The sequence below is a fragment of the Odocoileus virginianus genome, chromosome 31 (assembly GCF_023699985.2).
Source record: "Odocoileus virginianus isolate 20LAN1187 ecotype Illinois chromosome 31, Ovbor_1.2, whole genome shotgun sequence".
In the NCBI taxonomy this organism is placed as follows: Eukaryota; Metazoa; Chordata; class Mammalia; order Artiodactyla; family Cervidae; genus Odocoileus; species Odocoileus virginianus.
The window spans coordinates 36,207,967-36,230,969 of record NC_069704.1 but is presented as its reverse complement, the minus strand read 5'-3'; the positions used below and the strand labels follow the sequence as shown (position 1 = coordinate 36,230,969).

General features: G+C 47.6%; 1 protein-coding gene and 1 non-coding gene across 3 annotated transcripts in view; one reads left to right on the top strand and one right to left on the bottom strand.

Moving 5' to 3' along the window:
• PTK2B (protein tyrosine kinase 2 beta) overlaps positions 1 to 23,003 on the top strand; it is a 133,134-nt gene that overhangs the window by 14,441 nt on the left and 95,690 nt on the right. The gene's annotated exons all lie outside the window — the stretch shown is intronic.
• Positions 15,527 to 15,598, bottom strand: TRNAC-ACA (transfer RNA cysteine (anticodon ACA)). The gene has a single exon. It is a non-coding gene; the product is annotated as a tRNA-Cys (tRNA).

The window sequence follows — 23,003 nt, the reverse complement described above, 5'->3', positions numbered from 1 at the left end:
TCCAGGCAAGAATACTGGTGTAGGTTGCCATTTCCTTATCCAGGTGACCTTCCTGACCCAGGGGTTGAACCCACATCTCCTGCATTGCAGGCAGATTCTTTGCTACTGCGCCACCTGGGACGCCCAGGTTTGCTGTAAGAGTGAGGAAGGGAAAGAGGAAGATTGACTGGCAGGAGGACCGGAGTGGAAGTTGTGGCCAGACGTGTGAAGAAGTGACAGACAGGGATGGAAGCTCGACAGGAGGCTTTTAGAGGCCCGGACCCCGGAGGGGAAATCAGTGATGGATGAGACTGCTCTTTAGAAAGACCTTCACAGCAGTCACAGAGGGATAGCCACAGTGTGGCCAGTTTTCGAGGCTGTGAACAGCTCAGGGATCCTGGGCCAGCAGGACTGCGGTTCTGCTGGAGTGTGTATGGTTGGAGTTGGGATCAGAGAACTGTTTACAGCTTTATAGCAGTTTATAGCAAGGGGTGATGAAGGGAAGTGTTGATGGGGCCTGGTCCCCCCTTCCTTTACAGATGGTGGTTCTAAGGGAAATGGGGAGCACATCTGATAAATCAGGCAAAGCCTGGGTCCCTTCCCACCACTTTATTTTCTTTTTTCTTTTATTTATTTATTTTTTTCATTTATTTTTATTAGTTCGAGGCTAATTACTTTACAATATTATAGTGGTTTTTGTCATACATTGACATGACTCAACCATGGATATTTTCTTTTAAAAGTATATTTTCTATTTTTAAAGTCCTTATTGAATGTGTTACAATATTGCCTCTGGTTTATGTTTTTGTTGCTGTTGTTGTTGTTTTGCCACGTGGGATCTTTGTTCCCTAACCAGGGATTGAACCTTCAACCCCTGCATTGGAGGGTGAAGTCTTAACCACTGGACTCCCAGGGAAGTCCCTCCACCACTTAGTCCATTTCTAGGCAGGGTCCCAGCATCCTCCAGTGACATCTAGTCCTTACTTCTTTGCTGAGGCAGCACTGAGTCTAGGCTCTCTTCCCCCTCCCACCCGCCATGTGATTGTTTATCTTGATGTTAAACCTCTGCAAGGAAGGAGAGTCTGTGTTCTTCCTCCTTGAAATGCTGTTTCCTTCTTTAAGGATATGGGATCAGTTTGAGTGTTACATGGTGAATCTGAAGCCCAGCTCCTCATCACTTAGTACCAGCCCTGGGCCAGGTGATAGGCACAGTGCCAGGGTTACCAGGGTGCACGAGAGAACATCCTCAAGATGAAAGAACCAGGCAGGAACCGCAGTGAAACCAGATGGGCTGCGAGATGACAGTCAAACGCTGTGGATACACAAAACCCAGAGCCACCCACGGTATCCGGGGAGGCTAACAATGCTATACTGTTGAGGTGATGCTGGGCAGGGTTTTGAAGAATGGGTAGGAGTGTACTGGCCAGAGAAAGGGCAGGGAGGCGCCCCACCAGGCAGAGAGCACAGCAAATTTAAAGACAAGGCATCAGAGTGTGGACGGTCTGGGAAGCTGTAAACAGCTCAGGGAGGCTGGAGCTGGCCAGACAGCAGTGGGAATAAAGTTGGAAGGATGCAGAGAGGCACTTTATTATGGCCGCTTGGCACTGAACTTTGTTCTCCAGCAACAAGAAGCAACAAGAGAGATAAGAGAGTGTGTCTATAGGATGTGTAGCCACAAGAGTTTTCGAGCAGGGAAGCGAGTCAGATTTTTGTTTTGGGAAAGAGGACTCTGGCCCCAGACCAGAGTGACTCTTGTGCCAAGTGCAGACAAGGATTGACTCAGAGACCTGTAGACAGGCACTTCTGGGGCATGGCCATGGCTGCCTGCAGCGCCATGCCAATGGCCTGGAGTTCCCGTCATCAGCTTGGGTGTCGCAGCTCCCCACACCGCTGGCTGGCCAGAGACAGTGGTGGTGAGGGCTGGCCCGCAGGGCTGGCTCTGAGAAAGAGCCTACTTCTCGTTTTCTTCCCCTGGACATCCATCCTCATGCAGTGAGGAGGGGGCTGAGTGGACAGAGAGGGGCTTGGCCAGGGCAAGGGGAACCAGCCTGCCTTCAGTGGGCAGGTGCAGTGGGTGAGACTCAAGCTGCAGGAATGGGGAATCTAGGAGAGGATGCCTGCTGCAAAGCCCTGGCATCCTTATTGGCCCCTCCAGTTGGAATAGGGTGTCCCACAGGTATTATGGGATGTATAGGATATTCAGGGCTTCCCAGGAGGTGCTAGTGGTAAAAAGCCTACCTGCCAATGCAAAAGACATGAGACGCAGGTTTGATCCCTGGGTCGGGAAGGTACCCTGGAAGAGGAAATGGCAAGCCCACTCCAGTATTCTTGCCTGGAGATTGAATCCCATGGATAGAGGAGCCTGGTGGGCTACCATCAGTAGGGTCGCAAAGAGTCAGATACGACTTGAAGAGATTGAGCATGCTTGCACACATAGGATATTCAGGACCGGAAGACTCTGCGTGGGGGTGGTGGGCAGAGAGATTTGTCATAGGATGGAATCTCACACTCCACCTCCCCCGAGCCCCCCTCCTTCCAGAGCTCTTGGCTGTACCCTCCACTTATGCCAGGCACATGTTATCTTGAGATAAAATTATTTTTTCACAAGTACACGCCTTGTTCAATGGAATGGGGGAAGGCGGGGACCTCGCCTCCTGCCCCTGACACTATTCCAGCAAATGTCAAGCTACAAAACTCACGCTCAGTAAACACTTGTACAGACAGAGGAGGTTTTAGGGAAGAGGGCAGAGGAAAAACTACCTTATTTAGAAATGGTCTCCAATACTGGTGAAAATGAGGGACATCAGAGGAGTTCAGATAAAGCAGGATGTGAAAAACCTGCTGAAAGAGGCAAGTGGGCAGAGGACTTCCCAACCCCAGGACACGTACCTCGGAGAACTTTCAGGGCGGAAGCAACCTAGGTCCTCCAGACAGTGGTGCTGGTCAACCGCCAGTGCCACCTCAGAATCAGCTGGAGAGCTTTCAAAAGCACAGACAACTGGGCTCCAACCCCCTCTGCGTTTCTGACAGGTTTAGAAGCGATGGCGATGCTGCTAGCCTGGGGACCATCTGTGTGTTGTGACCACTCTGTTACTTGGGGTGTGTCTTAGAGCTCCCCTGGAACCCCGGTGTCTGTCTGCAGTCAGGCCCACACAGACATCTCATCCCCCTTTTGGTTTTGCTCTGTTTTGTCCTTAACGCTCCCCAAATGGTTCTGATGCCCACCGAGGTTGAAATACCTACCGCATCTCCACTGACTTTGACATGACGCCTTTCCTGTCCACAGCCTCAGGCTGGCTTCAGCTCACCATCCTCTCTATCCCCAGCACCCTCTTCCTGGCTCTGCTAGCACTTTCTTCCTGCCTTGTTTTGTTATTTATTATGTGTGTGCCCTGAGTCGGTGCAGGTGTCCATAACAAACTCAACTGAGTGGTTTAAACAGCAGTCCTTTATTTTCTCATGGGTCTAGAGGCTGCGAGGCTGAGGTCAGGTGGTCAGCATGGTTGGTTTCTGGTGAGGACTCTCTTCCTGCCTTGGAGATGGCCACCTTCTTGTGTGCCCTTTCTTGCTTTATCCTTGGTGGGTGTGTGTGTATAAGAAAGACAGAGGGAGTGGAAGAGGGAGAAAGAGAGAGGGAGGGAGGAGGGCATGCTCCGGGCTCTCTTGCTCTTCTTATAAAGACAGTAACTCCATCCATCCAGGGCCCACCCTTACAGCCTCCTGCGTGCATGCAGGAATATTCTCTAGGCAAGAATGCCGGCGTGCATTGCCATGCCCTTATTCAAGGGATCTTCCTGACCCAGGGATCTACCTCATGTCTCTTTCATCTCCTGCATTGGCAGGCAGGTTCTTTACCACTAGCGCCACCTTGGGAAGCCTCTTAAGACCTTATTTATCCTGAATTGCTTCCGTAAAAGCCTTATCTCTAAATACAGTTTCATGACCCATTAGGGCTTTCACATAAGGACGGGGTGGGGTGGAGGGGGGTGGGGCAGTGGGAAGGCCTGTCTGTCCATAACAGGAAACACTCTGTCCATAACACTGTCTTTCCCAATTAGACTGGAAACCTGGGAGATCACAGGCATGGCCCACGTGCCCTTCAGTGGATCTGTAAAGGACTAATTCAATCTGTGTTTGCTGAATCACACTGAGCGTCTGAAAGAAACCAAAACAAACTGAGACCTGTTTACTTTGGCCTTCCCTGGGCCCCCGTTCCTGAAAGACTGAGGTGATGGAGAAGAGAAGGCATTTGCTGAGCCCCATCCATGAGCTGATATGGCCAGGTCCCAGCATTGTTGATGGGCTCATCAGAAACTTGAAACTAATTTGATTACTAATCTGTATCACTCAGGGAACTACCACCCCCAGAGCTGTATTAAGAATGTTTTTCTTGGGCAAAAAAAAAAATTGTGCTGTCTTTGGCATTCAAGGCAGCCTCAGGAATTTCTTTTTATGATTGATTCTTCTTTCTGGTTTTTTTTTTTTTTTTTTGCTCCTTCCTGTACTCCTTCCAGCAGAGAAGGCAATGGCACCCCACTCCAGTCCTCTTGCCTGGAAAATCCCACGGGCAGAGGAGCCTGGTGGGCTGCAGTCCATGGGGTCGCGAAGAGTCGGACACAACTGAGCGACTTCACTTTCACTTTTCACTTTCATGCATTGGAGAAGGAAATGTCAGCCCACTCCAGTAGTCTTGCCTGGAGAATCCCAGGGACAGCGGAGCCTGGTGGGCTGCCGTCTAAGGGGTCGCACAGAGTCGGACACGACTGAAGTGACTTAGCAGCAGCAGCAGTACTCCTTCCAGATATCCAGCTGGCATATAACCAATCCCCATGATGCCCTCTCAACATTCTAAAAACTCCCCAACATAGGTGCCTTCCCCCCACACTGTCTTGCAGTTCTTGCTAAGAGAACTCACTCCTTTCCAGTGGGGGTGCTGAGGTTCACCGGGAGTTTAGTCTCCCTGCCCTGAGGACCCCTAGTGAATCACAGAAGCCCCAGGTGACCCGCATACATCTCTGGGACCACTGCCCTTTGCTGCTTATTTACGACTGTCTAATGACAGGTGACTCAGTGGTAAAGAACGCGCCTGCCAATGCAGGAGACTCAGGTTCGATCTCTGGGTCGGGAAGATCCCCTGGAGAGAAGGAAATGCAACCCACTCCAGTATTCCTGCCTGGAGAATCCCATGGACAGTTCTCCCTGGAGAATCCTATATCCTGGCTGGCTATAGTTCATGCGATCGCAACAGTCAGGCACAGCTGAGAGACCAAACAATGACAAATGACAAATCAGCCGGGAGGAGACCACAGTTTGCAGGGGGGTGCCCTTGGGAATCCTTCTACAAGATGTACATTATTCATTAACCTTGTCCCCTGCCTTCTGGCCTTTCCCCTCTGTTTTGTTCCTCTGAGAGCTGTGACTAAGTTCAAGATGGCCTCAGGTTGGAGAATGGGCTCCCGGACTCTGTTCTTGACCCCATCTTTCACTTCTCAGGAAAATGGCATGCATATCAGCTGCCTTATTTGTGTGCCACCAACCCCCACCACTTCAAATCCTCCCCTCCCCAGCCCTCACCCACTTCCCAGCACAAGCTTGGGTCTGACATTACTGCTCCCTTAAACATGGGGCAGTTGAGTTTCCCAAGGAGGCAGAGGTTCACCCAGCTCGCACACAAACAGTGACAGTCCATCAGCGAGCAGCGCTGGTAACAGGAATGAGCAGTGGTTTGCATCCTGTGCCCAAGGTGTGGCTCCTTACTCCCCAGCTGTGTGGTCGCTAATCCTCAGCTTTCCTCCCAGCCAAACAGTCATCCAGCTAGTGCTTCCCTTAAAGGGATACTGCAGAAATTAAGGATACATAATATGTTTATGTATGTAAAGCACTCAGCCTGGGTGCAGGGCATGTAACAAGTACTCCATTCATGGAGCAGTTGCTCTTATTAATGGCACCTACGATTGGAAGACAGAAGTAGGTGTAACTGAAGTGTCTCTGGGGCCCTTGTGCCTCACCTGTCTGGTCACGGTTGACAGAAACCCCAGTTTCATAGCCCATGCCTGCCCATGATCTCTGCCAGTTTTAGATTCACTTCCGTGTGCCTCTGGTCACCTCTGTGCCATCAGATCTTGTTCTGTCATGTCACCCCAAGGCCCAGAACTCAGTCCCCTTCCCCAGTTCCCTACACACAGATCCTACAACATTCCGTTCATTCTCTGGTCTCCCCCCACCCCACCCCTTCCATTCATTGTCTCCATTCTTTCCCAACACAGTGAGCAAAGCATACCTGCCGAGATTCCCTGAGCTTCACCTTCTAACTCCAGTGATGCAGTAGAGTGTTACCTTAGTCCACTTGACAGCTAAAACAAAATACCATAGATTGAGTGGCTTATTAGTAGAAGAAATGTATTTCTCACAGTTCTGTTGCCTAGAAGTCCAAGATTAAGGCACCAGCAGATTCTGTGTCTCATGGGCACCTGCTTTCCGGTTCATAGAAGTCTTCTCACTGTGTCCTCACATGATGGAAGGGGCAAGAGATCTCTCTGGGGTCTCTTGTATGAGGACAGTAACCCCATTCACAAAGGCCCCACCTTCGTGAACTCATCATCTCCCACCTCCTAGTACATCACCTTGTGAGTTAGGATTTCAAGATATGGATTTGGGAGGAACACAGATATTCAGACCATAGCAGATGTATTTCTAAGTACAGCTTTATTCCTGGAGGAATTCTGTTACCCTCTCCTAAGGGAGTAGAGATCTCATCGTTCTTTTCATTTATTGACTGACTGCTTTAGCAGCACCGGGTCTTAGTTACAGCCAACAGGGTCTTTGTTGCATCATGTGGATCTTCCCTTGCAGCACAGACTCTCCAGCTGTGGCCTCTGGGCTCAGTAGTTGTGGCACGTGATCTTAGTTCCTCCAAGGCATGTGGGATCTTAGTTCCCAGACCAGGAATCGAACCCTCGTCCCCTGCATTGCTAGGCTGATTCTTAACCACTGGACCACCAGGGAAGTCTCTCTTTATTCTTTACATGTGTTTAAACAAACACAAGATGCTGCCACATCCTGCCAGCAGGACCCCCAAGTTAATGTCTGGGGAGCGGAAATGGTGAACAAGGCCACATGGGACAGCTGCCCAGGGCTGGGGACAGAGCAGTCAGAGAACAGAGATTATGAAACAGATGCCTGCTCCCTGTGAAGGTAAACTGAGCCTGGTTGGGGTGTTTACTGCTCTTGAAGGGCTGCAGACTGCAGACCGGACATTCTGGCGATGAGACTTGTTAACCCCTACATGGACTTCCTGATCAAACAAGTCAACAAGAGAGAGAGAGGTTCTGTTAGATGTGGATGAGTCAGACTTGGAAAATCCAACCAAACTAAGGGCTGACGCATCCCAGGGCAGGTGAATCAGATGAAAGTGTAGAAACAGCTGCCCTGGAGGGGCCAGGAGCTCATGACCCTGGAGGTCTCAGCAAGAACTCCAGGCTGTGGGATGGAATTTTGGGAAGCAGGAGAGGCTCATGTCCCACTTACTCCATCACAGGGGTCCAAACTCCTAGTCCCCCAAAGTGCTATTTGCTCTCACATTTTTTGCCAGAAGGGATTCCCTGATAGCTCAGTTGGTAAAGAATCCGCCTGCAATGAAAGAGACCCTGGTTCAATTCTTAGGTTGGGAAGATCTGCTGGAGAAGGGATAGGCTACCCACTCCAGTATTCTGCCCTGGAGTATTTCATGGACTGTATAGTCCATGGGATTGCAAAGAGGCAGACACAATTGAATGCGTTTCACTTCACTTTTTTTTTCCAGAAGCGCTGTTTCATCTACCCAAATGCTCCTCAACCCCGCATCTTACTCTTTTTATTCACCCTTTAAAATTCTTCTCATCTTTCCCCCACACAACTCCTGAGGGGGCCTTCCTCAGTTCCTCTTGCCCATCATCAGAGTCTCCTAGCTCAAAGCCTTGGGTGACAGTGGGCATTCCCCTCCTTCTGACTTCCAGTGAACCCTGTAAAACAATCTAACCTGTTTTCCAATCCACTCTCAGCCCTATCTAGTGGCTTCAAGTGTCTGGGATGCAGTAAGGTCTCCACAAATCTTTTAGAAATCCATGCAATGAAATTCTGAAATTTCAGTTTCGACTGAAAGTCTGGTCACTCAAGACCACGTTTGGTGTCATAGGCAGTTGGCCCTCGTGGAGTTTCCACTTCCCACTTGCAGATGGGGAAGAAAGAGCTCAGGAAGGAGGTTCTGTGGACCCTTATTTCTACTCTGTTCTTATAGAACTACTTGCCTTCTGCAGGCCATGCTGCTGTGAGTAATGAGAAAAGTGATGGAGAGTTTCTTCTGATCACAGAAGAGCAGAGCACCCCTAAGGACCAGAGATTACCCCGCTGATGAGAGTATTATTTGGGGGAAGGAGCAGGTGGCTTGCTGAAGTTGTCTAATCTAAACTCGTGAAGAAAACTCTTCTTTCCCTTGAGCACTTGTGGGAAATGCCTCGTCCATAGAACTTATTGTTGTTGGAAAACTCTTATTGCTAGAAGGTTCTTCCATTCACTGAGCTAAAGGAGCTCTGAAACACACCCCCACCAGTGCTAGAACTGCCCTCTGCAACAGCTGTGATCATGACTTTTTCAATATGGCTGCCCTGAAAGATAGGGACCGCCCACCCCATGATTCTTGGTGAAGGCTTCACGCAAAGAACTGTTTCACCTCTTCCTTGCATGACATAGTTTTCAGATGCCCTGCCTTTCTGGCTCTCCACTCCTGCATGAGTGATTTTGTTGCCATCTTAAAAATGCCAAAGCCAGCCATAGACATTAACACTCCATGAGAAAGAAGACCTTTTAGCTGGTTCCAGCCTCTTCATCACTTATGGGCTCCCATCTTTCCCCTGTCCAAGTGGGACTTCTGTTTTGAAACATCCTCATTAAACTTAAAAAGTAAAACCCATCTACAATCCCTTTGAATACCTCAGCCTGCCTCTCATGTCCCCAGAAACTCCCACTGGTTTCTCTCTGGTCCATCCTCTCAGTCTTGCTTCTCATCATTCTTGTATTCCTCAGCTCAGCCGCGTAACAAATACCACTGACTAGGCAGCTTAAACAAACATTTATTCTCTCACAGTTCTGAAACTGAAAACTGAAAGCCTGCGATCAAATATTCACAAGATTAGCTTCTTCTGAGGCCTCCCTCCTTGACTGATAGACGACCACCTTCTCCTGTGTCCTCACATGTTCTTCCCTCAGTTCATATCCTTGTCTGTATTTCCTCTTCGTATAGGGACACCAGTCATGCTGATGAGGGTCCACCCCCAAAGACCTTGTTTTACCTTAATTACCTCATTAAAAGTCGCAGCTCCAAATACAGCCACATTCTGAAGTCCTGGGGGTTAGGACAATAATATGTGAATTTGTGTGTTGGGGGGAAGACAGTTCAGCCCATGACATTCCACCTTACCTTCTGCTGGTTTGACCCAGTCTTTTCAGAACACAGCCTTTCCTTTCATCTCTCCTGCCTTTGTTCCTACTGCCTCTCACCCTGCCTCCCCTGCTTCTCCGTCAAGGCCGCTCTTCTTTTTTTTTTTTTTTTTTAATATTTATTTATTTGGCTGCACCAAGTCTTAATTGAGGCATGAGGGATTTTTGATCTTTGTTGCTGCATGCGGGTTCTTTAGTTGGGTCATGTGGGATCTAGTTCCCTGACCAAGGATCAAACCCAGGCCCCCTGCATTGGGGGCATAGAGTCTTAGCCACTGGACCACAAGGGAAGTCCCTCAAGGCCACTCTTCAAAGAAGCTCTCATGCCAAATGCTTGTCCAGTCTGTGTAGACACCCCCAGAGATGAAGAATTCCTGTTCTCCTGAACCAGTCCATTCTGCTGGCTTCCACAGCTTTCCATACCAGCAACCTGTACCTAGAAGCTCCAAGCTTCACAAGCAGAAGGCGCTTTCCCTTCCAATTCAGATAAAATGACCCCAAATAAGTAAAATGGTCTCTGGACACAATGAGAACTGAATAGCATGTGGGGGAAAAAATCTGAAATATTCCGGAAGTTGACAACTAGTGAGACTAGATGCCTGAGAACTGTCTACCCTGAGATATTGTTCTTGAGATACAGACTTAAACAGAACTCGGTCCTCTTCTCATACGGCAAATACTCAGATTTCTTCATTGGTTCCTCACAATTCAGAGTCTTGCAGTCTACTCCATGTTCCCTCCACAAGACAAGGCTCTCCCAGACTTCACCTGTCGAGATGCCTGAGTTAAAATGAAATCCACAGAGCCCATTTCTTTTTCCACTCCACTCTGCAACTCTTCCCCAGCATGCACACCCTCCAACACACACCTCCCAGAGCTTCAGCCTGGCATATCATCTTAATGCTGTTGCTTAGCAACGAGTAGGGGAAGTGTGATCACACCTCCGCGCACTGTCCATGGAGCACTGCAGACAATACAAACAGTTCCCTGGTTTCTCCATGCAACAAGAGGAAGGTAACTGTCAGAGGTGGCCAGCATCATGCTCCAGAGATATTGGCTCATCCCCCGGGAGCCCTAAATTGGTTGCCATTTCGCTCTTACTTGGCATTGGGTAATGTCTTTGTGGGGGCGGCTGGGTAGGTGGTTCTTGAAGGGCCGGATCTCTCTGCTTGCACTTGTTCTCAGGATGCCTGTGATGCAGACAGGGCAGCTTGCAGATCCTCTCTGCTCCCACGCAGCCCTGCCCTGCACCAGGCCCGCATCCCCCCCGCCCCCAGCTGCCACAGTTCCCCTCACTTTCTTCCATTTGGAGGTTGTTCTTCAATGTGCTGGCACTGCCCTTTCCCCTCCCCTTCCTCTTGCAGCCCTCTGTTCTTCCAGTCCCTGGTCCCTCTGCCTTTCAGATGCGCCTCCTGTGACCAGATAGCCCCCAGTTCCTCGGATCAGCAATTCCCCCCACCTTATCCAACCCCCCCTGCCAGTTCCTGTATTCTTGTATGTTCTTTACATTCCAGCCTCAGGCCACTGGGCCAGACACCACTCAATGGACTGAAGTCCTCCTCCTACCCGCTGTTCGTGTCCTGATCAGAACCAGATCTTTGTGAGTTGGAGTTCACAGATGTGGGGTAGCATGAAACAGTAGAGAAGGTGAGAGTCTGGAGTCTGAAGACCTATATTCCAACTCCTGATCCTCTTCTTTCCCCGTTGATTCTGTGATTTAGATCAAGTTTCTTTAACCTCTCCAAGTCTTTGTATTCTAAGGGGATTGGCATATTTGCCTCACCAGGCAATGACAGTCATACAATGTAACATAGAAAGAGCCCAGGAAAATACATTGCAGAGAGCTGGAGAACTCTGTTTTTGTCCTTCTCCTTCCATCTCTACCTCTTTACCCTTTCTTTGGCGGCTTCTCTTTCTCAAGCGAAAACCAGTTTTCTGGTTGGGTTCTCAAGTGGCACCATCGTGCAGTGACAGGACATGGGCCTGGAGGGGGTGGACATGCTCCAGGCCTCTGGGTCAGTTCCTCTGATCTTGGGTCCTGCCTCAATAGCCCTGAGGTTCCCTCTGTTCACCTGTAAAATGAAACCAAGAACACCTGAGTTGTTGAATGCATATTCAAATGCATGTTATCTCCTTTGAGCTGTGTGCATGCTAAGTCGCTTCAGTCATGTCCGACTCGGTGACCCTATGGACCAGAGCCCACCAGGCTCCTCTGTCTATGGGATTCTTCAGGTAAGAATACTGGAGTGAGTTGCTATGCCCTCCTGCAGAGGATCTTCCCCACTCAGGGATCAAACCCACGTCTCTTATGTCTCCTGCACTGGCAGGTTCTTCACCACTAGCACCATCTGGGAAGCCCATCAATATCCTTTACACATTTTAAAGTCTTTCACAAATTTTAGAGATCAGGATTACTTTGGACAAACCTGGTCCTATTTCCCTCCTTGTCAAATGAAAGAGTTAGATTAAAAAGTGCCTAAAGCCCCCTTAAATGCAAAAACTGTAGCAAACTGAGAAATGACAGTGCCCTTCAAAAGCCTCTGTGGAGAGAACTGAATCCTTCTTTGCAGAGAGTATTTGTCCTGTGGCCAGAAGTATAGATTCCTCATCTCTGGACCCCATGACCAAGGTGGCTGTTTATTATCCAGTTAGAGGCCTCTTCTAATTCTGGTTTAGAAGTATATAGAGAGCTCTGTCTTTTTAATAATGAAAACAAATGAGTCAGAACGTGCCCAAGGTGTGACAGAGGTGGTAGGGAAGAGGCATTTAGATGGGTATCATGGAGACTTCCTTGGTGCTTCTTGGTTTAATAGTGACCTGAAAAGGCTGAATTTGCAAATACAGGAGTCCTGAAGACAGAGATACAAAAGTCTGTGACATCAGTAGTTTATAGGAAGTTAACAAAATAAAAGTGTAGCCAAACCATAGAATTTGGACATTACTGAAATCTTGAAGGGACTTCCCTGGCAGTACAGTGGTTAAGACTCCAGGCTTCCACTTCAGGGACTGTGGGTTCTATTCCTGGTCTATGCAGGTAACTAAGATCCTGCATGACTCACGGTGTGGCCAAAAACAAAAATCTTGGAGCTTGGGAGTCTGGCCAAGGACGAACAAACATTCCAGAGCCTTTGCAGTTTCTTCAGTGAGACTTCCCCAGGCAAGCACAGCGTCTTCATACAAAGAGGATCCCAAGAGGAAAGATGGATACTTCAAGCAACTCTCAAAGCTCTGGCTTTGCCTGGAAGATCTATTTCCAAGCCCTTGAGACAGAGGGGTCAACCTCACTCGGCGTCTTTACCCATTCTCCAATCCCATGGCTTCAGGGGAAAGATGAATAAACACATTACAAAGTTGGGAATTCTTCCTGGAGAAGGAAATGGCAACCCACTCCTGTATTCTTGCCTGGGAAATCCCATGGACAGAGGAGCCTGGTGGACTACAGTACATGGTGTCACAAAAGAGTCAGACACAACTTAGCTGCTTTGCTAAACAACAATCTCAGGCCATGGGGTATCATTTTCTAGCAATCATTTGCAAATCACTTAAAATTTTATAATAAAAATTTGATATTTTTTAAGAGTCAACAAAAAAAGTTGGGAATTCTTGCTTTGTAATCAAGCTGCAAGGGGTGCTGTATTGTACAAGTATTAATGGTTAACCACATATTACCACTAACTTTTCAAAAATATAGGTGTTGGTGGGGGAGCGCCAAGGAGACAGCTCTGATCTCTGTTATGACTGGACCCATGTAATAATTGGGCTTCCCAGGTGGCACTAGTGGTAAAGAACCCACCTGCCAATGCAGGAGATGTAGGAGACATAAGAGATGTGAGTTCAATCCCTGGGTCAGGAAGGAGGAGGGCATGGTAACCCACTCCGGTATCTTGACTGGAGAATCCCATGGACAGAGGAGCCTGGTGGGCCTGGCGGGCTTGCAGAGTCGGACACAACTGAAGCGACTTTGCACATACACGTGGAATGATTAGTCATAGAATTAGAGAAAGTTAAGCTGGAAGGGACCTTGGCCATCACCCATGACAGTCCTTTGGTCAACAAACAAGGCAAGAGTCTGCAACATGTAAACAGTACTTCATTTGGAATTGTGGAAATATGGGTGACCACCACTTTCTAAATTTTTGCTTTTCAAATAAAAGCACCAAAATGAGAAACCAGGAAAGTGATTTGCCTGAGGCCCCATAGCAGTGTCAGGACAGAACCTGCCAAGGCCCCCTGTCAACGTTTGTTCCTCTACTTGTCCCCAGAGGATTCCACCCAGGGCTAGACCTGAGTTTGCAAAAAGATCCTCTACAATAAGAGCAGAATCATGCCTCCAATGAGACTCCACAGTTTAAAACCTAAAATGATCAGCATTTTCCAATCATCCAGGTTCATCGTGCAAACATTTTCTGTTGAATCCCACGGAGCCTCGCTCTGTGTTGGTCTTGTTGCTGTTGTTTAGTCGCTCAATTGTCTCCAGTTCTTTGTGACCTTATGGTCTCCTCTGTCGATGGGATTTTCCAGGCAAGAATACTGGAGTGTGTTGCCATTTCCTTCTCCAGGGGATCTTCCTGAACCAGGGATCGAACCCAGATCTTCTGCATTGAAGGCAGATTCTTTACCCTGAGCCACCAGGGAAGCCACCTCACTCTCTGGGGAATGTTAAAGATAAAATGCCAGTTGTAAGCCAGTCTCTCCAAACACACCTGGTTTATGGGGTTAAACCCACCCACTGAAGGAGGATGTGCAAAATGGGACCTGTGTTTGATTTTCTTAACCCACAGCCCACGTAGCCCGTCCACTTGAGGAAAGAGAAACGCTGCTAATGGGTGGTAAAAGCAGCGTGAATGCTGGCCCCCGCACAGGCTCCCAGTGACAGCTTTTGTTCCCGTGGTCTCTTCAATAAGTATGACTCAGTCCGCTGTTCAGGCCCCGCTTCCCCAAGCTGGGAGCTGACTTTGGCACTTGCTCTGCAGGGCCTGTCATGCATGACTCAGGGGGAATGTGGGGGGGGGGACCCTGATTGAGTTACCTCCCCTCGCCCTTGCTGATCCCCCTTCTGTTCTTCTGAGCTCCAAGACCCCCACCCTTCCCACCTTTCAAAATGCTCACCCATTAATACGAATGGTATCCTTCTACCACCCCGTTTTTTTTAATGTACTTTACACATATCCTGACAAAGTGCCAAAGCTTTTTTTCTCACTCACCTACTCATCCTCAGAATTGGTAGTCTCCAGCATAGGCAGCATAAGCATGATACCCTGAAGGCCAAGTCAAGGTCAACATGGGTTCCTGTGAGCAAGGAAAACAAAAGACAGGAAAAGCCTTGCAACCAGCTTGCCTCATGTCAGTGCTTGTTGGAGCAAGAACACTATCCTCACCATGCAGAGGGGACGTGTCATCAGGGCCAGCCCACACTTGTGGACTTGTTTTGGCTCTGAGAGTCAAGAGAGGAACTTTAATTAATTGGGAGGCACATGATTTTGAACCCAAGGGGATGGCATGGTGTCCTAGCATTTTCTATCTCGAGAGCAGCAAGAAGCATTGAAGGAGAAGCAGGTCTCCTTCCCCTGAGACAGAGGAGGCCATGCCCCCTCAAGGAGATGCAAGGCAGTGAACTACATGCTCACAGGACTGCCCATCTAGTCTCAGACTTGACGGGGATTCATTCCAGGATCCTACTCCAAAAGAGATCCAAAAAGTTTAGAGCACAAATTTGCCATGAGCTCTTCATGGATGGGGTTGCTCCTGTTGGAGGTTTGTTCCATCAGATGTTCAAGATGAAGGCAGTGGGGCAGATAAAGAGCTACCAGGCCAAGCCAGTGAGTCACCCTTAATCTGGGGATGGCCTGCCTGTCCAAAAAAGTCTATTGTTTAGTAGGACAATTCAGAGACAGTGTTTATTGCTTTCTAATCCATTGTCAAGTTTTTTCTCCCTCCTTTCTTTTCATGGGATTCTCTCAGTCGTGTCCAACTCTTTGTGACCCCAAGGACAGTAGCTTACCAGGTTCCTCCATCCATGGGATTTTCCATGCAAGAATACTGAGTGTGTTGCCATTTCCTTCCCCAGGAGATCTTCCCGACCCAGGGATTGAACCCGGGTCTCCTGCATTGTAGGCAGGTGCTTTACCATCTGAGCCAGCAGGGAAGTCCAAGGAAGGAGGCCCAGCTTGGACTAATTGTACGTGTTGACCTGTGAATTGTTCTTGTTGCCGTTTAGTCACTCAGTCGTGTCGGACTCTTTGAGACTCCATGGACTGTAGCCTTCCAGGCTCCTCTGTTCGTGGGATTTTCCATGCAGGAGTACTGGAGTGGGTTGCCATTTCCTTCTCCAGGGGGTCTTCTTGACCCAGGGCTCAAACCCGTGTCTCTTGCATCTCTTACAATGGCAGATAGATTCTTTACCACTGTGGCCACCTGGGAAGCCCTGTGAGTATGAATAAGCAAAGTCCCTAAGGCATTCATTTACTCATTCACAACCTCCCTCTCTCTCTCTCTCTCTCTCTCTCTCACACACACACACACACACACACACACGCACTCATGCTTTGGTTACCACAACACAATCTCCACATGTACCCTGTAATGGCAGCTTACACCCAAGACCAAATCTTAAGCCAAAGAGGCACTTTGGCCACAGGATTGTTCTAAAGTGATGCTGCCTTGAAGGCGTGATCTCCCACTATTCATCTGCTTGAGGATGACTAGCCTGCAAGTGCCTACTCATGAAACATCATCAGTCACATAGACCTTCAAAAGGTGACTTTGGAAGAAGTTTCCCAAAAGCAGGAGCAAGAAAGCATCCACAGGAAAGAACCTGCTGTTGAGGATAGAGCAAGAAAAGGAAGGCATCCCACACCTGTCATTGTCATAGTCAATAGCCTTGTAGATGCAGATGACACAAACCCCAAAGATGCTGGTCCAAAAGACAGGATTTGCAGGATCACATATCCAAACTAAGGGAAGATTCAGGAAGCAACTCAACTCAGGGTCAGCTCCAACCTGTCACTTAGACGTGGCCAGGGGCCCCTGGCTGAGCCCGTCTGCCTCTCTGGCTCTCATTGCATGTTTGGCTTCATTCTTTCAGAATAGCTTCTCCAAAAGCTGGGGGCATTGCCACTAATTGTGTCAAGTTCTCATCCACAGCCTACTCACCCACAAGGGAAATCCTCACTCCCTAAGCCAAAGTTTGAAAAATGCCGAAGAAAACTATGACTGGACTGGCTATGGTCATATGTCCATTTCTGGGCCACTGACTCATTTGAAAAGACCCTGATGCTGGGAAAGATTGAAGGCAGGAGGAGAAGGGGGATGACAGTGGATGAGATGGTTGGATGGCATCACCAACTCAACCGACATGAGTATGGGTAAACTCTGGGAGTTGGTGATGAACAGGGAGGCCTGGCGTGCTGCACTCCATGGGGTCGCAAAGAGTTGGACATGACTGAGCAACTGAAATGAACTGAACTGAGCCTCCTGGCCAACAGGGCAGTTGCCATTTTGCCCCAGCAAGGGTGTCCTGCATCCGATCTTGTGGTCCAGACAAGAGGAGGAGATGGTCTCCCATGATGGGCAGCCTCCACTAGAACTAGCTGGTTGCCATGCAAGGAGGACTAGCTCCCCACAAAGAGAACTAAGGAAATTCTGAAGAAGAAGAAGATGTTGAAGGCAGACAAAACAATGGAGGTCCCCCTGCAGTGGTCTTGCCAACTTTGATCATACAGCAAAGTTATATCTGCTGGAAGGTGTGTGTGTCTGTTGGGAAGATCATTCAACTTGAGGAATGGAGGGAAATAGTGACATCCAAAGTGCTTGGGAATTAGCAATGTAGAATTATGTTACAGCCAAGGAGTAAATACAGCTTTGTAGAAAGGACAGGTTGAAAGGTCATCGATTATATGTCCATAAATCATTTACATAACTGCTGGGCTGCTTGACAACAGTTATTATATGAAGGAGGAGATGACTGAGTTTGACTTCCTAGTCATGCAGCCAAGCTTGTAGGATTTCCCAGACCAAGTCACGTGCTCACTGGTCTTTCTTTGCTGGACTTGAAGGCAATGTCACTAATAGTGGTGGTCTTCCCACAGAATCATCCCTGATTTTCTTATTTATTTATTTATTTATTTGGCCATACCATGTAGTACTTGGAACTTCCCCATCCAGGCGTTGAACCCATGTCCCCTGCAGTGGAAGCCCAGAGTCTTAACCACTGGATCATCAGGGAAGTCCCATCCTCGATTTTCAAGAATGACTTTTTTATTGTACTGCCTATGTCTGAAGTTTTAAAACCAGCGTACCCTTCTGTCATGAGTGAAAGTTGTTTTAAGAGTAAATGACTATTTTCAATTCTGCCTCTTCAATCTCTAGACTATACTTTGCTCTTGTTCAAAAGGAGTGCTAATGCTTTAATACTGTGCGTCTGGTGTATAATCAGAACCTCCCAAAGATGGCCAGGTCCTAATCTGAAAACCTGTGAATGTGTTGATTTACAGGACAAAGGAGACTGCAAATGTGATTAGGTTAAGGTCCTTGTGATGGGCAAATGATCCTAGGTTACCTGATTGCCTTCACTTGGGGTCTTATAAGAGGGAGACAGGAGGGTCTGGGTCAAAGAAGGTGATGTGATGTCGGAAGTATGGCTCACATGGAGAGTGTTGAAGATGTTATTCTGCTGGCTTTAAAGATGGAGGTAGAGACCAGTGAGCTAACAAAGTTTCTAGAAGCTGGAAAAGAGAAGGAAAGGGTTTCTGAAGGAATGCAGCCCTATATATCTGTGTCTGTGCTCAGTCATTAAGTCCTGTCTGATTCTTAGCGACCCCATGGACTGTAGCCCACCAGCTTCCTCTGGCCATGGGATTCTCCAGGCAAGAATACTGGAGTGGATTGCCATTTCCTTGTTCCTTCTCCAGCGGATCTTCCTGACCCAGGGATCATACCCACATCTCTGCATTGGCAGGCAGATTCTGTACCCCTGAGCCACCAGGGTGGCCCACATAATACAAAACTACTCAATAATAAGAAAGAAGGGACTGTTGATAAACACAACAACCTGGATGAATCTTGAGGGCATAATACATATTGAAAAAAAGAGTCAATGCCAAGATTCCTGTATGATCCCAATATGTAGCATTCTTACAAGACGAAACTGTAGGCATAGAGAACAAAGCAGTTGTTGCAGAAATGAAGGGTAACACAAGTGAGTTCTTTCATGGTGCTGGAACAGTTCTGCATTTTGATTGGGGAGATAATTACACAATCATACACATGGGATAAGAGTGCATAGTACTACACACGCAGAGACACACACAAATCCCTGTGGAAAATGGTGAAAATGGAATTAGGTCTGTTGTCCACTCACAGCAGTAAACCGATGTCAGTTTCCTGGTTTAGATATTATACTACAAGATGTCAGCATCACGGGAAGATGGATCAAGGGTACTCAGACAATGTACTACTTTTGCAACTTCCTATGAGTCTACAATTATTTCAAAATAAGAAATTTTTAAAAAGCTACCAACTAAAATTCATCTGTCTGATGGTATTTCTTCTGTCCCCAAGAACTTCCTCACCACTCAAATAGTTCTGAGTCCATTTCAGTTACAGTTTAAACACCTCTTGCTTCCCCCATCGCTTTTAGACATCTGCTCAGGACCAAATAGGATAGGGAGATGATGCTCGCAACTGACAGCAAAGAACAGAACACTCACCTCCTCCCAGCTCTCTCCTGCTACACTCCATGCCCGCCTTCTCCCTCAGCAACCAGCGGGAGCGTCATTTCCTGGTATATAGTGAGACCGGCTGTGTTTATGAGACACACTGGACATGTGAGAGCCTGGCTTTCTTCTGCTTCCTCTGCCAGCTCTGGATGAGGGAGGGGAAATGGCCAGTAAACAGACTGGAGAAAGGAGAAGCCTTTGTTGTGGGGGGAGATCTGCACGAAGTGAAGAGACAGGTAGTTAAGATTAAGATGGGTAAAATAGGTGCCATAACTTAATAGAAAAAGCACAGACTTGGAGTATTATCTGAATTCATCCATTTATTCAGCAAGCATCTTTATCTGTTCAAGCTGCTATAATAAAAGAACCATAGACTGGGTGGCTTAAACACTGAACATTTATTTCTCACAGTTCTGGAGGCTGGGAAGTCTGAGATCAAGGTGTCTGCAGTCTGGTTAGAACCTGCTTCCTGCTCACAATTGTCTTCTCGCTGTGTCCTCATGTGGTGGTGGAGGAGTAGTAATTCCTCTCACATCTCTTTTATAAGGGTGCTAATCCCATTATTGGGGCTCCACCCTCATGACCTATCACCTCCTAGAGGACTTGGCTTCTAATTCCATCACTTTGGGCATCTGCACAGCTCTGTAGAGCTCAGACCAAATGAAGTACCGAAGGTGAAAATTCTTTATGTATTTTCTGTTCATTTTTGCTTTATGTTTTTATTTCATTGTGTTTTGATATGTTCATTATTGTATCTTCTTGGTAAATTGTTTTCTTTTAAAAATCATTCTTCCTCGTAATCATATTTTTATTTTTTTCTTCAAATCCAGCTAGTTTGTTATTTTATATACTTGTATCAACTGTCTTTCATTTAGTAAGGGTCTGATTTACAGTTTTCCCCCTTATTGTCAACTTTTCTAATATTTTAGTTTTATTTCTTGTAAAATACATAGAACTGGTTTTTTAAAAATTGAAATCAAAGCTTTTTGTCTTTTAACAGGCAATTGAAGCTTTTTTTTAATTTATCAAGACTTCTAATATATTCAGTATATTTCTACTATATTATTGTATTTTCCCTTTGTCTTTTTCCTGCCTCATTGTCTTTCACTGGATTGACTGTGTTTCTTTAATTTCCTCTTTTACCCTCCTGCTTTACAAGTTATACATTACAGTTCTACTATTTTAGTGACTTACCTCATCTTTAACATATTACTTGATTTGAAAGTCTAGTATTAGCCAACATCATTGTCCTCCTCCCCAAAGTGGAGGATAGGACACCTCAGCTCCAATCTTTGACCTCCCATCTTCCAAGATATTACAGACAAGCATTTTTTTTTTCCATTTATTTTTATTAGTTGGAGGCTAATTACTTTACAGCATTGCAGTGGTTTTTGTCATACATTGAATTAGCCATGGATTTACATGTATTCCCCATCCCGGTCCCGCCTCCCACCTCCCTCTCCACCCCATCCCTCTGGGTCCTCCCAGTGCACCAGGCCTGAGCACTTGTCTCATGCATCCAACCTGGGCTGGTGAACAGACAAGCATTTTAATGTCATCTTGTTTTCAAAATTCTCCCTCCCAAATTTAGCCTAGTATTAGAAGAATTATCATCTTCGATTTTTCATACCTTTCCCCTGCCCACTCTCACATTTACGTATTTGAAATAGACTCTTTATGGTCCTGGAATTATTCTGTTAACCCCAGGTCTTGCTTTTCAAATCTATGATTTTTGTCTGCTGAGCCTTCTTCATGGGTGGGTTGTTAATCTGCTTGGTTTGTAATTTTGAATTGTGTGTTTGTATATGTGAAGGGTGGGGATTCCCACTTCATTTCTGATTGAACTCTCCCCCCTCAGCAAAGAGTTTTGTTTCTTCCTCTGCCAGAATCACTTGTCACCATTTCTGCATTTGTTTTTATTGATTTATTTTTAGTCATGCCGCCACCACGGCATGTAGGATCTTAGTTCTTCCATTAGGGGTCAAACCAGCAGCCCCAGCAGTGAAAGTGAGGGGTCTTAACCACTGGGGCACCAGGGAAGTCCTTGAATTTGCTTGTTTTAATTACTTGGATTAGAATTCCTGGTGCACATTGCTAGAATGGCACAGGCTTTGGTTTCTCAGAAAAATTTCTTTCTTTCTTTTTTTAATCGGGCCCCAGACAGAGGTCAAGCTTTCTCACCTCTCTGGGCTGGTAAGCGGTGTAGCCAGGGCCCATCTCTATTTATTCTCTGTGCCCCACCCCTGCCTTGAAAGGATCTGGACCCGGAAGTCACCCTCTGCGTGTCTTCATCCCCAGCCCCTGGGGTCTCCACAGCGTCAGCGCCCACTCATCTACTCGCTGTGAGTCCCTCCATTTCTGATACCCAAGAATCTCCTCTCTCCACCTTGGCTGTGATAAGATTTTTCTGTTATATTCTGTCCAGCATTTCTGCATATTTGGAGCAGGGCCAGCCAGATCTGTACTAGGTCAGTCTCACCATGACTGTAAATCAGCCGACCTCACGTTCTTAACCCTGACGGAAGCCTACTTTCATTCTTTTCAGTCAGCAAACGTCACTGAGCCAATGAGATCAGAGGGCTACAGTGCAGAGTGAAGATCTGCCCTGCCCTCCCAGAAGGTGACACCCGGGAAGGAGAAAGCCTTGAATCAGGTAGCCTGAGGAATAAGTGTAGATTTGCAACCTTAGCTAAGGAAAGGCATGTTATTGTGTCTCAACTGAGGCCTGATTCAGCCAGCAGTCAGGAGGGAAGCAGCCGACGTGTCACAAAGTTTGGAGGACCAGGCACCCGATGTGATCCAACCTTTCATGTGTGGGAATGGGTGGCAGGGGCAGGATGTCCCCTGGCACGATGCCCTAAAACGCCGCAAAACACCCTCACATATGATGCCATATATGCCGTGAACAAAAAAAGAAAAAGGATGTGAAAGACTTGTCTATGGAACACTGCACCTGGTTTATTTTGACTAGCAGGATCTAGAAAAAAAAAAATAGAAAGGGCAGAACTGTGTTTCTTTTGTCCTCTGGGTCCAGGACTGGGGAGTTCTTCTCCTTCCAGATGATGGCCAGAAGAAAGGGTCCTCTATTATTCTCCAGGTACAACATGTTGGTTATTCAAATAGCCAGGAGGGTGATGAAGGATGGGTGCATGCATGCATACTAAATTGCTTCAGTCATGTCTCACTGTTTGGGACCCTATGGACTATAACCCGCCAGGCTCCTCTGTATAGGAGATTCTCTAGGCAAGAATACTGGAGTGGGTTGCCATGCCCTCCTCCAGGGGATCTTCCCGACCCAGGGATCAAACCTGCCTCTTTTACATCTCCTGCATTGGCAGTCAGGTTCTTTACCACTAGTGCCACCTGGGGAACCCTAAGGATAGGTGGGGAGGATGTTTTATAGGAAAGAGCCCTGGGAGAACCACGGCCCAGCTTTTTTTCCAACTTCCTGGTGGGACCACGGTCGGGGCATCTGGCACCAGACCCCTTCTCTGTAAGATGAGGAGGGCCCTGAGTCTGGAAGGACCCTTCTACCTCTGGTGTCTAAGATGCCTCCCCAGGGAAATGGGGTGCTGGGGAGGCCCAGCCACCCTGCTCCCCCAGGGTCCCCAGTGAACTACCTCTATTCATGGGTCTATGGAGCAGCCTCCCAGCTCACCTCCGCACCTCCCCCCACTTCCTGTCACTGGTGACCCCGTGATCCAACACCCTCCCTTAGTAATTCTTCTCGTCCTCAAATCCATCTTGGCAGCCAGCTCAGCCCTTTTGTGCCAAGAAAACACGGCCTCTGCGTCATGAGTGTGAGTGTGCACCTCCTCGGTGTTTACCAACCTA